The 15,661-nt window shown below is 42.0% G+C and overlaps 1 protein-coding gene and 1 long non-coding RNA gene across 5 annotated transcripts in view; one reads left to right on the top strand and one right to left on the bottom strand.

Moving 5' to 3' along the window:
• LOC105916778 (latent-transforming growth factor beta-binding protein 2) overlaps nt 1-15,661 on the bottom strand; it is a 140,793-nt gene that overhangs the window by 92,724 nt on the left and 32,408 nt on the right. The window lies entirely within an intron of this gene.
• On the top strand, nt 3,252-14,040 carry LOC110366838. 2 transcript variants are annotated; one of them, XR_004933390.1, is made up of 3 exons: nt 3,252-3,441; nt 11,962-12,027; nt 12,140-14,040. It is a non-coding gene; the product is annotated as an uncharacterized LOC110366838 (long non-coding RNA). The 2 variants fall into 2 exon arrangements; XR_002427021.2 differs by lacking the exon at nt 3,252-3,441 and adding an exon at nt 9,635-9,815.

Genomic DNA, 15,661 nt, shown 5'->3' with positions numbered 1-15,661 from the left:
GTAAGCAAGGTAAAAAAAAAAAACAAGAACAGCTCACTGTTGGAGAACTGCAGCAAAGAGTTGCATCTAAAGCCGGGCGTACACTGTACGAGTTTTTCAGTCGTGGTACTTATATACATCTCAAACTGTGCGAGGGAACCGCGGGGTTTAAAAGTTCACCGCTCACGATCTGTGCGGCGCGACGCTCGGACGAGACCGGACTGCTCACACTGTACGTCGTGTCCCCTCTGGGACCGCTCACTGTGGTGGCAGAGGCAGGCGAGCGATGGTAGGTGACAGGGACCCAGAGCAGGGGTTCGAGCCCAGCTCTGGCGAAGCCCGCAGGAGGCACCGGGCGTCAGGGGAACGGAGGGGAGAGAGGAGGGACGAGACGCACCGGCGGCCGCGCGGCACGGCAGGTCGCCCGGCCCGCCCCCCCAACAAGCGGAGGAGTGCCGAAACAGGCAGCAAGCGCGTTGCGGACCGCGGAGGAGTGCCGAAACAGGCGGCCAGCGCGTTGCGGACCGCGGAGGAGTGCCGAAACAGGCGGCCAGCGCGTTGCGCGGACCGGACGGCTCGCCCTCCCCAACACCGGCCGGAGGTTGCTTCAGGGACGCCCGCTTCCCTCCCTCCGCTGGCGGGGACGGAGAGGAGGGGAGGGTGCCCCCTCGTAGCTCTGCTTGAACAGCAGGATGTGCTCACAAAAACCTCACGACAGCCGACTGAATTTCAAACATGTTTGATTTTCACCGATCGTCCGATTCCTGATCTGGAGGTAGTCGTGAGAAGCCAGTCCCCCCTCCTCCCCCCCTCTACGATCAAGCTGAAATTCGGCCGATTCAAAAAATGCTCGCACGACTGAAGAATCGGCCCGAAAAGGGGAAAAACTCGTACAGTGTACGCCCGGCTTTAGGATCACCAGGTCTCAATAACAACCAACAGATGCTATCTACATCCCAGCAAACTGTTTGGAAGGCAAGCAAGAGCCACAAATGTAAATAATAATAATACGTTTTATTTATAACGCACTTTACATTTCAAATAAAATCTCAAAGTGCTACAATAGCAGGGGGTTAAAAACTGTTCTCAAAGTATAATAAGAACAATAACACCATAAAACACAGGTGTGTGTAGTTGACTCAAAACTAGTGGGGTTTGAATAGCAATGGTTTGCTTCGGTCAGATTTTACTGAAACTGATCTTTTCAACAACAAGTACTCCAAGTGTTTGGTGTAAAAGAAAGGAGATATGAAAAATCACCTTATGGCTACTAAGTGTAATGGCTGAGCCTGTTTCTCTTTCATGCACCCTTGCCCTGACCCTTGTTGGCCAAAACATACTGAAGAGTAATTTATTGCTTAAAGAAGGCTAACTTCCATAAAACAAATGCTTTTACACAACTTTCACAACCTTTTTTCAAAAATAATTATTAAAAGAAAAAAAAACATATCAAGTTCTAATATTTCTTTGGCCAATTTTTTTGATCAAAGGATCAGCAAAAAGAAAAAAAGGCTTTCAAGTAAGACATAGGTTTTTGGAACAAAACACCCCCCATCAATATTATTCATTTCACATGTACATGTGGAAAAAGACCTCATCACACCACATCTGAGAAGATTACAGTCACAAACAGCCATGGCCAAGAATCGACACTGAGCTGAAATCACTCAAAGCTTCCAAGAATTGCTAAAGTTTTACTTTGCATTCAGCTGACAATCTTTGAACTCCTCGCTGCATTACAACATGCGAGCATAAGCTCTCCAAAAGTCCTGAGAAGACAAGCACGAAGGGGCAGTTCCAGCTTCACATCATGTTGATCTAGATGAGTTACAAAGGAGGACTTTTTAGGAGCGAAAACAGCACACGGCCAAGCGCTGCAAAAAACACAGGTCGGCATAAAAAACTGGAAGATGGTCAAAAGGAACTGCAATCCTCTGATCTATGGACCTCTGTTGATGCTGCACATGAACCTTGTTGATCTTAGAGCTTTGAAATACGCTGCCAAGCAAAATGCCAGGTGTATTCTGAAAGTTTGGGATGAAATTTTGCTAGGCGTCCTCGTTTAACCGCCAATAAACCCCTGTAGCGGAGACTTGGAAAACACCAGCTCCAATCCTTTAAGAGGTGTTCCTGTAAGTTGTCCACCGGGAAGCAAGTACATCTCAGGCAGACGGGGGAATTCTGGATTTATCTGATCAACCTCTCATGAACACACACGCACACACACGCATAGTGACCCAGATCCTCAGGAACTGTTTACATCTTAAACTATCTCCTCAGCCCACTCTGCATGACGAGGCCTAAGCAGTGTTTATATGGAGCATTGCTCAGAGACGTATGGGCCACAGCTGATTCATTCACTAACAGTTCTGTCTCTGAGGTGCTTTTATGATCCACACTCTGCATAAATCTCCCAGAGAAATAAAGCACTCTTGACAGTTGATGTATTCGACGCCGAGGACCTACTTCTGGGCTTAGAATACCTTTCAGTCAAAAAAAAAAAAAAAAAGAGAAAAAACAAAACAAAAAAAGGTCAGCGCGATGATATTACATGGTATTTAACCAGCTCTTTCAGCACTTAAAGCCCAGCACAGTTCCAGCTATACAAAGCTCATTTTTCATTTGGATCTGTTTGAGCATAGCAAAGTCCGAGCAGACATCCAAAGGGTTTGGATTGTTTCTTTCTGTATAGCAGCTAAAGCAGAAAAAAACCCAATATGACGAGCAAAGTGGCTTCAAACGGGCTGTCTAAACAGAACTGTGTGACAGCAGGCGGGTTCCTGGCACTAATGCCCCATTCTGGGTCACACTGTGATACCAGATAGCTCCCGAGCTCGTCGCTTTATCCGTCACAGTTTTTCTTTGTGTTGGACTGTACGCAACCCCCAGAAGGACAAATGTAAAATTTCTGGACTCGCCAGAAGGTTTACGACCAATCAACACGACCATCGCTTAAATTTCTGATTCATTAGTCCTATTTTGTATTTTAACAAAAAGCTCCAATGCTTCTTTAACTTCTCGCCAACATAAAACATCTGCCGAAAATCTACATTACAGAAGAACTAGACACAATTAAAGTCAATTGGATCTTAGCTGGTAAATGGGCGCATACATGATAGCCCTCAGAGACAAAATGCAAATAGAAGTTTGCACACATTTGTCTCTTTCAAATAACATTTTACTTGTTACAATACCGTTTGAATAGATGTGTCATCAGTCTCACTGGGGTGAGCAGCAGAAATCTAAAAATACTTTGCAAACAGCAGCAGAAACAATGGAAACCTTGTGCTGCTCAGTCACTACAGTACAAACACTGGCAACGACGAAGAGACAAGATTTATGAGTGCATTTGGGACGCAAACTTTTGCAGTCAGGGAGTGATCGTCATGAAACGGATACAAAACATTTTGGATGCAATGATGTGTTACTGCTCCAAAGATTTTAAGCATTTCCTACCAAGAGGTAAGGCAACGGTTAAGAGATCTGGATTCAGATGCTGTGTTGTGAAAGAATGAACAGAATAACCGTATTTGCTTAAAAAACACTACATTTCTCAGGATAAACAGAGGTAAATCAGGGAAGACTTCTGAAATCTATACAGACATTTCATGTTTTATTCAAAATTTTACATTTTAGAATGACAAGAGAGATATTAGTCTGTAATGGTTTCTGCAACAGACGGAGCTCCAAGTTTCACAGACAAGTAGGGGGAGTGCAGACTGTTGAAACTAGTCCCGGGAGGCGTCATTCGAGAGCATTAGCAAATGCATACACACTTGACTCTTGTTCATGTTATGCTATTCAAAGCCCAGTGGTGTTATGAATCTCTGGGACGTCCAAGAAATTAACAAAACTGAAGCTATGCCAGACAGTACAGATACTAATGACGGAAGTAATTAATAATTTCAACACTTAAAATTATTCCATACCCTGTTTGATTTTTCTATTGGTTGTAGGAGTAAACTACATTAGATTACATTACTAAAGATAAATAAATCAGTCTCATTTGGTCACATAGTCAAAGATTCTCCAGAAGAAATGTTTTACCTTCCTACTGAAGAAAAACGAGAACTTTTATAATCAAGCTTAATCAATCTGAAAATCCAGCTAAACTTCTGTTTAAGATTATACGATAGAATTATAACAGAAACAAAAACAGTAGCTAATACTTTCTTGAATATTATCAATGTCTAGAAGAAACCTAAAACTAAGACAAAAACACATCTGCTAATGATCCTTCTAGTCTATAAATAACAACGCTATAAACTTGAATGTTCAGAATATCTAAGCCGATTAAAGTATAGCTTTAGTTATGCTTTATAAAGTCTCTTGCGAGTATATAGAAATGCGGCTTAATTTTGAGTTCTAATCAGAGAAAAGAAAATGGAGGAATTCAAAGTTTTGGAGTCATGCCTTGATCCTCAAGCTTCCCACACCAGCACCACCAGCACAGCAGAACAGAAACACAGAGCCTGCTGTGGTGAATTGTGCTGTCGACTCACTTACAGGACTGACCCGTTTGCAGTTCACACAGGGTGCTGTTGGTTCTGGTTAAGTTGGTGTAAAAACGAGCCGACGTTACCTGTCAGGTTTCATATTATTGTCTTAAAAATGCATTAATAGAAATCGGTTAAACAATACATCAATTGGTTTTTCCTTTTCTTTACTTTGCTTGGTTGGAATTTGTTTGTTTTCTGGGCGTGTCTTCACGTGCAGTGAAGGGACCTCATCCTGGCATGTCACGCTCAGGTGCGCAGACAAAACAGTCCCCAGGGATTTGCATACAATTTATTGGTTCTGGGTATGGCTCAAATTTAGAGGCAGATTAGGGAGGGTTGATACTGGCCAAAGTGGATGTAAATTGTCAAGTGTAAATAGTGTATTTAGAGTCATTTCTATTTAAGCTGTTTGTTGTTCGTTGTTGGTGGTTTGGATACACTGCTGGCTACAAAATAAAAAATAAAATAAAATACAAGGAGCTTCCACAGATGTCACTTCTTGCTTTGTTTTTTGACCGCCGTTTGGGTCCCACTTCCATGGCCTCTCGACCAGTTTGACAAGCACTTGACAGTTGGTTAGAGATTCCTTACTTTGGATTCAGAGCCAAGTGGTACAAAGGAAAACCAAAATTTATTGTATGAATTTTACATCAATTTAGATAAATATGACTAACGATGCAAGCAAAAACATGTTTGCACATAATCTCAACAATTTAAATACATTACTTGGTGGGGAATAATGTCTTGCTTGTACCTCCGCAGGAGGAGCCGTCGTAATGTGCTGATGAACCAATCAGAAGCTGAGTTTGGAGCCTGAGTCACATTCAAGGAAGAATGACATCTATTTTTTGTTCTGCCAATTTATCAAGACTAATGATACCTAATGCAATCTATCCTGGTAGAGGAAACTATCTTGGCTTAAGTTGTTTACATATTCAGGGTTTCAAACATGCTATCTTTCTATGAAATAAAATGGAGAGTTTAAACATTATTCGATAATTGCAGTTAACTGTTAATGAACTAATGAGGGATTATTTTACAATGTCCCAGTTCAGGTAGAATTTTATTTATTTTTTAAAGTTGCTTCTGGACGGGTTCTTACTTTGTTTGAAAACGCTTTGTCTCTTCTCCAAGAGACTTCTTCAGTCTGAGGAGTTACATGTAAACTCAGCCTTATAAGCAGCACCTTCACTTAGTGGATCAACAAGTTTAACGGTGACAATCAAAAGTGGTTGCTCACATGCAAAAGAGGACCATCAGCCTAAACGCCGATTATTAATACTATGATGGCTGCTTATTGTTCCCAGAGGGCTGAGTCATACTCAAAATAACAGCACTGAACGAGGGGGACAACTGGACACGGAGTCCTCCACCCCTGTTTAACACTGGGTGACCCAGCCAGCCATCGGGTGAAAAGGAGGACCCCAGACCCAGGCCCGTTGTCACTCCGTACGTTGTGAGAGTTTCAGAGATACTGAGACATTTCTTTTCTAGACATGATGTCCCAGAGGCTTTCAAACCCCAAAACATATTAGGACAAAGACTGGTTGACTCCAAAGATCCCGTCCCCCTGGCACAATCAGAGTAATTGTGTCTATTCTGTTAAGTGCGAGAATGACTGTGACCAGTTAGTCATCGGGAAAGCAAAGCAGCCACTGGCCAAAAGGATGGCCCAGCACAGAAGAGCAACACCATCAGGCCAAGATTCTGCCCTTTACACTCATCTGCAGGCCAGCGGTCACTCTTTCAGGAATGAAGATGTTCTCATCCTGGATAGGGAGGTGAGATGGTTTGATAGAGTCCCCCTCTAACGATGTTGTTATTGCCAGTATGACTCAGCACACGGGGAACAATTAGCGAGCCATCAGAGAACTAATGATCAGGTGGGAGCCTGATGGTCCTCTTTTGCATGTGAGCAACCAGTTTTGATTAAAACGTGTTGATCCACCGTGCAACAAGTACTGCTTATAAGGCTGAGGTCACCTGTACTCTTCAGACTGAAGACAACTCTTGGAGAAGATATGAATCATTTTTACAGAGGATCTACTCAACTTTTTTTGGATTATTTTACAAGTTTATTCCTGCTGGAAGCGCTGTATCCAATCCAAGTGTCTGTTAAGGATGCTTTGAAAGTACTTGGTGAAAAGCAGTTCTTGTGAAAGAAAATGATGATGTGAAGTGTTCTGTTTGCTACAGTGCCAAATGAAAAAAAAAGAAAAATTCAGGAGGTGAAAGAAATCTCAGCGACAAAAAATATAAATCTTTTAACTCAGGCAGGGCACCCAACCATCTGTGTCACCTGTGGTCAAACCCCAAAGCGGTCATCTCATTCCTCAGGCTCTATGCAGAACGACCACATCCATACATCATGCATTTCTTCCAATAAAACCCCCATGGCCGATCCGGAGCCTGCGCCGGTAACTATAATATCCAGTCGCAGGAAGATTTCCGCCGTACTGTTGTTGCGTGTTCCTCATGGCAACAAGGTCATACAACAGGATGGTGGCGGTAAAGTTTGTGTTTATTGGAAATTCAAAAATAACTCCACAGCAGCCACTGACACATTAAAGTCCTGCCCCAAATTACAGCTTTATGTAAATGTTTAATCTCTGGTAGAAGAGGTTTTAACCCAAAGGCCTTTTCTCACCACTTGTTTTGCAGAATAATCTTGCCACTTGAAGAAATGACTAGAAAGTCTCGATGGTAGTTAAAAGACTTGGCATACAACCTCATGAAGTGCCACTTTTCCCAAATCAGTAAAATTAGAAAAACACAAACTTTATTTGGCATAGAAACAAGCATTAAAAGTAAGCTGGTCTCTACTAAAACAGGTTTTCCTTGTACATATGGTCGCATGAGGCCAAACATCAGTGAACAATTAAGGTCCAGTCTTTGATAAAATCTTCAGTCATTATGACTTGTTTAATTGTGGGTCTTGGCAGAAAACTCCCCCTTGTGAAAAACTGGGTGCGTCCGAGGGTTTATCGCACCGACGACGGAGGCTGGACTAAATCATGTTCCCAATGTCTGGGCGTCTTACTCAGGAGTTGGCTAGTAGCGGTCCAAGCATGGACGAAATAAATCACAGTGAGCGGGAATGAAAAACAGAGAACCTTCTTCAGAAATGCACTAACCGAGGACTGTTACTTGGATCAGAAAAAGCGATACGCAGACAAATAAAGAGATAAAGTTCCATTTAATTTTGAGGGCGCTGCTTTCCTCTCCAGCATGAAAACAGATTTTCAGTAAATTTGACCACATTGAGGTCAGCAGACACAACATGATCAAAACATATGACTAAACAGTCTGGTCTATTACAAGAGCTGTGAAATGAACAGACCCTTTCTTATCTCCGCGGGGTAAATAACGCTACCAATACATTTGTTCTCACATAGGCATTTACAAAGTTTGGTTTTCAAAGCAGAAGAAACCCAGAAAGCTGAGATTCTGGATAGAAGCAGCACGGTGCGGTAACTGCGGTTCAGGGGCTTGATTCAAAATGCGCAGAGACGTGGTTAGCCGGGAGGTCATTTAATATTCTCCGGTTTATTATAGTTGCTCTGATCATTCACTTAGAGAAATGCCACAAGACAGGTCAGCAGGAAGAGCCATTACAAAGTGCTGACTGAGGCTATGTCTATTTGCTGGTCAGCGTCATGTGTCAGTCTGCTTTGACAGCAAGCCAAAAACAGCTTCCAACCAGAGAGTACTTGGAGGAAATTTATGTAGAGGGATAAAGAGCTGATGTTAAAAACTTCAGCAGAGGTTCACAAAGAACGCAAGGGTGTGAGTGTAGGCCTATACCGGTGCCGATACACAAATGAGGAGTAAGAACATTGCTCACTAACATAGTGCTTTTTTAGAAAAACCGTGAGGCTTGTGCTAAGCACAGGCAAGACAAAAGGGATGTTCTTTGATTTTGATGTCAGTGCAAATGTTGAACCCTGCATTCATACACTGAAAAGTTATTTAGGCAGTGGGAGAAGTCAAATACCTTGGTGTTGTGTTAGAACAAGCTTAAACAGGATTCTTGGACATATTTGATTGAGACAAAAGTTACAAAAAGAATGTAATTGACGCTCCCACTTTTTAATTGGCATTCATTAGCATTCCTTCACATTACAAACTGCAGGTTTGTAAACAGAACTAAAAAAAAAAACAGAAAAAGCTCATTCATTGTAGAAAGTAAACTCCTGGATGTTTCTTTACCCGCACAGAAACTATCCCCCGCCAGTTTTTACCCTAGTACTTTATTACTAGTGTCCACATAAAAAAAACTGACCCAAACTACCCATTATTTGGATTAGTTTCAAATTTACTAAAAGAAACCTGCAGGCCCAGCATCCCTAAAGCAGCAGCTTTACTATCACTTTAGCTTTAAAGGCCAATTGTCATGTTTTCAAGCCAGAAAAAACCTTGCTATCTCAAGCATGAAATATTAACAAATCACAATCAGCCTTTTCATTGTGTGATACACTTTTTTGAAACAATAAAGCTTAGTGAGTTATGTCCTCTAAAGCAGGAAGGTTATTTGGATAAAGATGTTTGTCTCTCTCTCGCTCTCTCTCTCTCTCTCTTTATATATCTCTCTCTTTCTCTCTCTGTCTGTCAGTAAAAGCCGATATCATCAGAATATGTGGACTGAATGAGAGGCCACCTCTTGGCGACACGGAAAGGGAGGGAGCATCTATGCAGGAAGTGCGGGTGGGTTCTGTGGAAGTAAGTGGGTGAAGTGGATTGATTTCTCCTCATCCACCACTCACAACTATGAAACAGTTAAAATGTTCAATTTAAGGAAAGGAACACCTCACACTTGAGAGAAGGGAGACAAAACACCATCTATCCCCAGCTGGGACATAGATCTTTATCAGACTCAGCTGATATGACGCTGTTGTCTGCGTTCTGCCACACTTCCTCTGCCCGTGGTCATCCAGCCTTCTTCACCCCACCTGCCAGCCTGACTCTCTGCTGTGCCGCAATCAGCTTATTCCACACACCTGTTTCTGGCTCCTTATAAGCTCACCGCAGACAGCAGGGCAGCGGTAGGTTGTTGAAAGCTTTTGCACGTAGCTGTCTAACGCTCCTTCATACCAAATTGCCTGGTTAAGACCTTGTTTCATGTTCCTAGGATTTCCCCGCCTAGCTATGCCCTTGTTGGATATCTACGCTGCCTCTGATCTCTGGACCATGACCTTGATTCTGTTTCCTGACAAACGACCTCTGCCTAGCCCTCGGATTTGTCTGATCTTCTCTGTTCTGACCCTCCGTGCATGACCCAAGCCTGTTCCCTGGACTCTGACAAAACCTCTGGCATCCTGCCTGACACCTCTGCAGTGGGTAAGCCAGCCCTCTTCAGTGCCAGGTCTCCTGCTTGCTCCTGCAGAGGTTTCCTGCCTTCACCAGATTTCTGGCTTCTGTAAATAAACCTTTTAAACGCAACACCATGTCTGGCTCGAATTTCGAGTTTCCTGCCTGTCTGATTCTTGACATCGACAGCCAGACGACCGAGGCAGCTCGGAGCATTAGGTTTACATAAGAAATGAGGAAAACACTTTGTTTTACTTGTTGTTGTTTTTTATTTTAATGTGTGCTCCATCAGTACCAAACATCTGCTGGTGTCCAGGGACCACTTTGTTTTAAAAAAAAAAATCAATCAACCCTCTACCTTAATTGCAGCATCATTGTTATTTTCTGAATGTCTGAGCCAAATGAAGGAGAAAACATCCGAGTGCAGATGGATGCATCGCATGCAGTATAAGGTTGAACTGATGTTTTAGTTTCAAATGATACGTTGCTGTGATAAAACTAACTGAAGTCAGACTTGTAAATTTTGAGTATTATGACAGTGTCTCTGAACCATATGGAGGTAGTCTAGTGGTTAGAGCAGCACGCTTGCAGTCTGAGAAGGTTGCTAGTACCTGGTTTGCTCCCTAAGGGATGGGTTAAATGCAGAAGACAAATTTCATTGGAATGTACAATTGCAATGACAAATAAAGATTTCTTCTTCAACATTTTGGCAGCTATATTTCTTTAGGTCAAGTGAACTGTCACAACGAAAACATGGGCTGATTATTTGGTCAAAATTTAGACTTGTACAGTCATTGCGTTGCTCACTAATACAGATTAAGCTATTTTGGTGACATAGTTGTTGGGAACTTGCTTTTTTTTCCACAAGTGGTCATTCATCACTGTGTTGAGTTATAGGCAGATGGGGCTCACCGCCTTTAAATTGCACCATAGGGTGCCAGTATGTCAGGTCTCCAAGAAACTGCTCCGACAATATTTGTCTTGATTTCTTCTTCATGGGATAAGTCGTCATAGAAATCTTCAGTTTCAGAACTTAAAATTAAATAGGAGACTTTTAAATCCAATTCTTTTTTTTTGGGAAGGAATAGATAGATAGATAGATAGATGAAAAGAAAATATTTTTTAATTCTGAAAAATGCACTTTCAAGTGGGGGAAGCCATGTTGCCAGTGTTGTAAACCAATTTCTGGAAGGGGCCAAATAAATTGTAAGTAACATGAAATATGTGTGTTCCTTAAGCATGCTTAAGTTGGCCACACTGTGAATCCTGCCCTTTAACAGCAGAATGGATAAACTGGTCCCACACACAGCCACACTCTGATTCATACTTTCAGCACCATGCTTCATTCTAGCAGACGAGTTTGATTGATGTCCTATCCATATGCCTCAGCACTGAAACTGCTGTTTCAGTGCTGTATTTTGACTGTCCAACAGCTGCAGAATCCTGGACGATGAGAAGGATTTGGCTTTGGATTCAGACTTTGCTTGAGTTTCAAGAAGGTTTTAATGCAGAGACAGACAGACAGACATATAAGTCCCATGCTTTGGCCAGCGATGTCTGTGCTCCTTTGTTTCGCCTGGCCTCGCAGGAAGCCGAACACTCATGGGACTCATTTGGCTATATCTATTTAGGAAGATACTCACCAGCTCCTCCCGGCCCAGCTCAGTCAATATTAAAGCTGCTGAGATCCAAAAATCTACAGCAAATCTAGGCTCACCCCAAAAACAGAATGTACTTAAACAGTCTTGGCTGGCTTTTTCGGTGATATGCGATACACTTAAGCCCAACATTTCCTTTTCTTGTCCTACATATTGAGGGATCGCTTGAGGACAGGGCTGCCTTTGTAATTCCTCCGCAAGCTGTTTGATATAAAAGCCCAGAGTAAAATAGGTGCAGACTACACCCTTACTACTGAGAGAAAACGTTTCGCCACAATCTTTTTCCTATCACAAAAGAAGGGGCTCAATAGCCAACTAAGGCATTAAGGTTAGGTCCAAATACGACAGCCGACGAAAAGCCAGTTAATCGCCCGGTGCAGGTATACCAACCCAAATCATTTAGAAGAGCCCTAGAGTCCTGTTCAGAAGAAGGCATACAGTACTGTATGACCTGTGGGATTTACTCTATCCTTTTTCCCTTTACCAGACTCTTAGCTAACAATGCCTTCTCTGTTAAGGGAGCAGCCAAAAAGTGAAGCAAGAGGATGATTCTGGACATCACTGAGTAGAAAACCAGCTCTACAGTAAGAAACGTTTCCCAAGCTTCCTGTTTTGATTTTACACAGTACAAGACCCATGTTTGATCTTCATCAAAGATATCAGGGGTAATATCGCAGCTTCTTCTAAATCCTGCAGGTGCAAAGATCATCTATCGCAAAGGATTCTGACAGCAGCCCCCGGCAGATGGTGGTGTGGTTTGTCTGAAGTGGGAGTGAAAGTGACTAGTGATCCATGATAAACACGAAGAACTCCCACCACGACCGCAGTTTCCTCTGAAAAACAGCTGGGCGGCTATGTGCAAAGCCTTGAGTCAACAAGCCGCAGAACCACCGGCCGCATTAGTCACCAGTAAAACGGCAGGGCAGACTTATGCATAATAGTTGATGCAGAGAAAACTACATGCATTGTTGTTCTAACCGGGTGGTTTTTATTGTTGTTTTTATCATGTAACAAGGTTCAATCAATTTTTATTCCCATTTTTCACTCTGCTTTCATTTTTCTGGGTGTGACTTTGGCCAGAGTTCTGTGACAAACTTTGTACACAGATTTTTTCCAGTCTTAGAAAAAGAACCCAATAAAAAACGTGGGAATGTGAATATGCATTCAGCATTGATGTAGCCACTTGGGACAAGCTATAGCAGAAGACCGTCAAAGTAACTGTCTGGAGGCGTACTGAGAAATTGGCAAGTAGCCACTATTGGATAATTTACAGCTTGATTGGCCCTGACCGCTAACCAACTGCTTACAAAATCAAAACTTCTTTTTTTTTAGAGGCTGTTTGTGATTGAAGGAAACTTTAAGTTGGCCACCTTTTAGCATCACTGAGCTGTTTAAACATGAAGCCAAACAAAAAGTGTAAAGATAGAGGAGGAAATATCTATTATTTTTTTGCAACCAGCTTAGATCTGTGGTTCATTCAGGCTATGAGAGGGCAAGAGAGAGCAAAACTTTCAGCAGATAACACGAAGGTTGAACACTGTGCAACAAAGTCACTGTTTAATGCTTTTGTATTTCCCAAGTCTGTCTTTAAAAACATACTTAATAACAATGTTGCCAGCCTTTGAAGCCTTGAAATTGTCAGGCTTAAGGTCAGGATCTAAACCTTAGTTAAACAAGTACACCTTTAGATCTCTGCATTAAATTAATAATTATTACTGTAGGGAATTAATTAATACTCTACAGTAACAATTAAGTTTAGACTAAGCTTGGTAAATGTTTAGTTTTTTTAAGGGAGTATGTTTGATTTTATATTATCAGTAACAGTTAGCAACTCTTAAAAGCTGCTTAATATACTTTGAGTTCTCAATGCAATGAAAATGAATAATGGAAGGTTTTCACCTTGTTGTTAGTCAGCAGCCAAACATATAATGTGCTAAATAAAAAGTCAGGGTTCCTGACTACTGATTGGTTCATTTGATATTCTGGCATTGTTGGATCATCTAAAATATTGGTAACTAGTAAATATTGCTATTTTGTATCTAATGTTATGCATGAGGAAACAACGCACGACGATTCAACGTGAAACTGGACAAACAGCACAAACCCAAACTCTCTAGAGAGACGCAACAAGAGCAAGAAGCGCCTGACCCAAAACACAAGCTGAAGCAAAGTTGGGTCTATGTTGTGACGCGTGCAGCAGTATCCTCCCCGTACAACAGCAGCACGCCTGCAGCAGTCTGATGTGTCAGCTCACAGCTTGAAAAGCACATCAGGAATGTATCAGAGAGAGACAGCTCAGCTGGAGATGAGCATCTTTGGTTATAATGCCAAGACAGCTTCATCCATGTTCACGGCACGCTCCGAGCTTATTTCAAATAACTAAAAAGCCTATTTAAAAAATGTTGCAAACTGTATAGAGCAATGGAGATCTGTGTTCTTGGTGCATTCTTGGTTGTTTACTAAATTTAAGTGGAAACCCAGTAGAAAGAGAGTATGCCTCCAGACTAGTCTGAATCTGCTTCTATTCGTGTAAGTGTCGGGACTTACGTTTACATCCCTAATATTGTTTTTTGACAAAGAATGTATACACAATGAGCTATTTGTTTTAAATGTCCCAATAAAACCACAAACTAGTGTATTTTTTGTGATGTTGTGTGTTAGGCCAACATAAAGTAGTAAAGACCGACTGTAGAGTAAAGCGCTTTGGGGTCGTTGGACTTGATAAAGCGCCATACAAGTACAAGCCAGAGTGTAACTGTGAAGTCAAACCCAGCGCAACCCACCGCCTTCAGAGGTCAAAGGAAATAGAGTTCGCCTGTCTGTAACTCAATCTCAGTATAAACCCAGCTGTTCTGTCAAGGCCTCAGAGGGTCACTAGAAAACATTGTTGAAAGAAAATCAGAATCCTGGAGGAAGCTGTGAAGAAGTTTTAACCAGGCTTAAGTTTTAAAATGATATCCCACCGTTCACTTTCTCCTTTGAAATTCACAGATTATGGCACCACCGCAGATTAAACATTACCTGGTCGCCCGCCTTAACTGAAAGACTGAGCAAGAAGAACATCAGGCAGGAAAGCCATGTGTCATTCTGTAGGAGCTGGACTGATCCACAGCTGACATGCAGCTCACCCTCAACGCCCTTTTCCCACCATTAAAATGTTGCGTTTTTTCCTTTAGCAGCGACAGGAAAGCAGGTCACAGTTAGCAGGAAGATGGATGGGGCTAAATACAGCCAAATCAAAGATGAAAACCTGTTACGCTGCAAAAGATATGAGGCTACAGATGAGTTTTACCCTCCAGCAGGACAGCAACCCTGAACCTACAACCAGAGCTACAGTGGAATAGTTTGGATCAAAACACATCCAGGTATTAAAAAGGCCTATTTAAAGCCCAGACGTTAATCCGTTCCAAATCTGTGGAAAGACTTTCGAAAGACAAAAATTGATGTTTGCAGTCACACTTGCTCTAATTTGGCGGAGCTGGAGCTATTTTGTAAAAACTAGTTGGCATAAACGTCAGTCTGTAGATGAGCAAAGCTGGAGTCATACCACAAAGGATTAGAGACTCATAACTCAAGTGTTGAATCAGAGGGACTCGATAATAAATCACATCACCCTTTCCGTGTTCTTTTTGTAAGAAATTACAGCAAAAAACATTTTTTTTCCATTATTCACATGAACCCTTAGTAATGCTAAGTTGCAACCAGTTGTTTCAGTTTCAGTACTGATAGATGTGGCAGTAGCACTAAAATGGTCAAATGATCACCAACACACTGACCAGATAGCCCAAAATCTACCTAAGAATGGAAATAAGGGCTTATGGGGAACAAAACAAACAGGATTTAATGTAAAATATGTTTTAAAAGGGTTTTTTTTTTAAGTTTTGAAGTTAAAACCAACAGCAGTGCACCAACTACAGGTTGCTCAAAACTCCTGGATAGGTGTCAAACGTTTTCAGAAAGAACTGAACGAAAGTCCGTTTGCCCCCGATTTAAGCCTGTTTGCTGTCAGGTGAGACATCTAAGGTCAAAGTTAGTGATGAAGGAGGAGAGGAACCAAGAAAGAGAGAAAAACAGAGAGAGAGAGGAATTGGGGGCAACAGAGGAGAGAATTGCAACGGATCCAGGAGAAGAGAACAAGCGGGAATCTACGGAGCCCGTCTGGTGACATGGACAGAAAAAACGTTTACAAGATGTTAAGTCGTGGCCACGTGTTACTAA

The sequence above is a fragment of the Fundulus heteroclitus genome, chromosome 19 (assembly GCF_011125445.2).
Source record: "Fundulus heteroclitus isolate FHET01 chromosome 19, MU-UCD_Fhet_4.1, whole genome shotgun sequence".
In the NCBI taxonomy this organism is placed as follows: domain Eukaryota; kingdom Metazoa; phylum Chordata; class Actinopteri; order Cyprinodontiformes; family Fundulidae; genus Fundulus; species Fundulus heteroclitus.
This window is presented reverse-complemented; position numbering and strand designations above follow the sequence as displayed.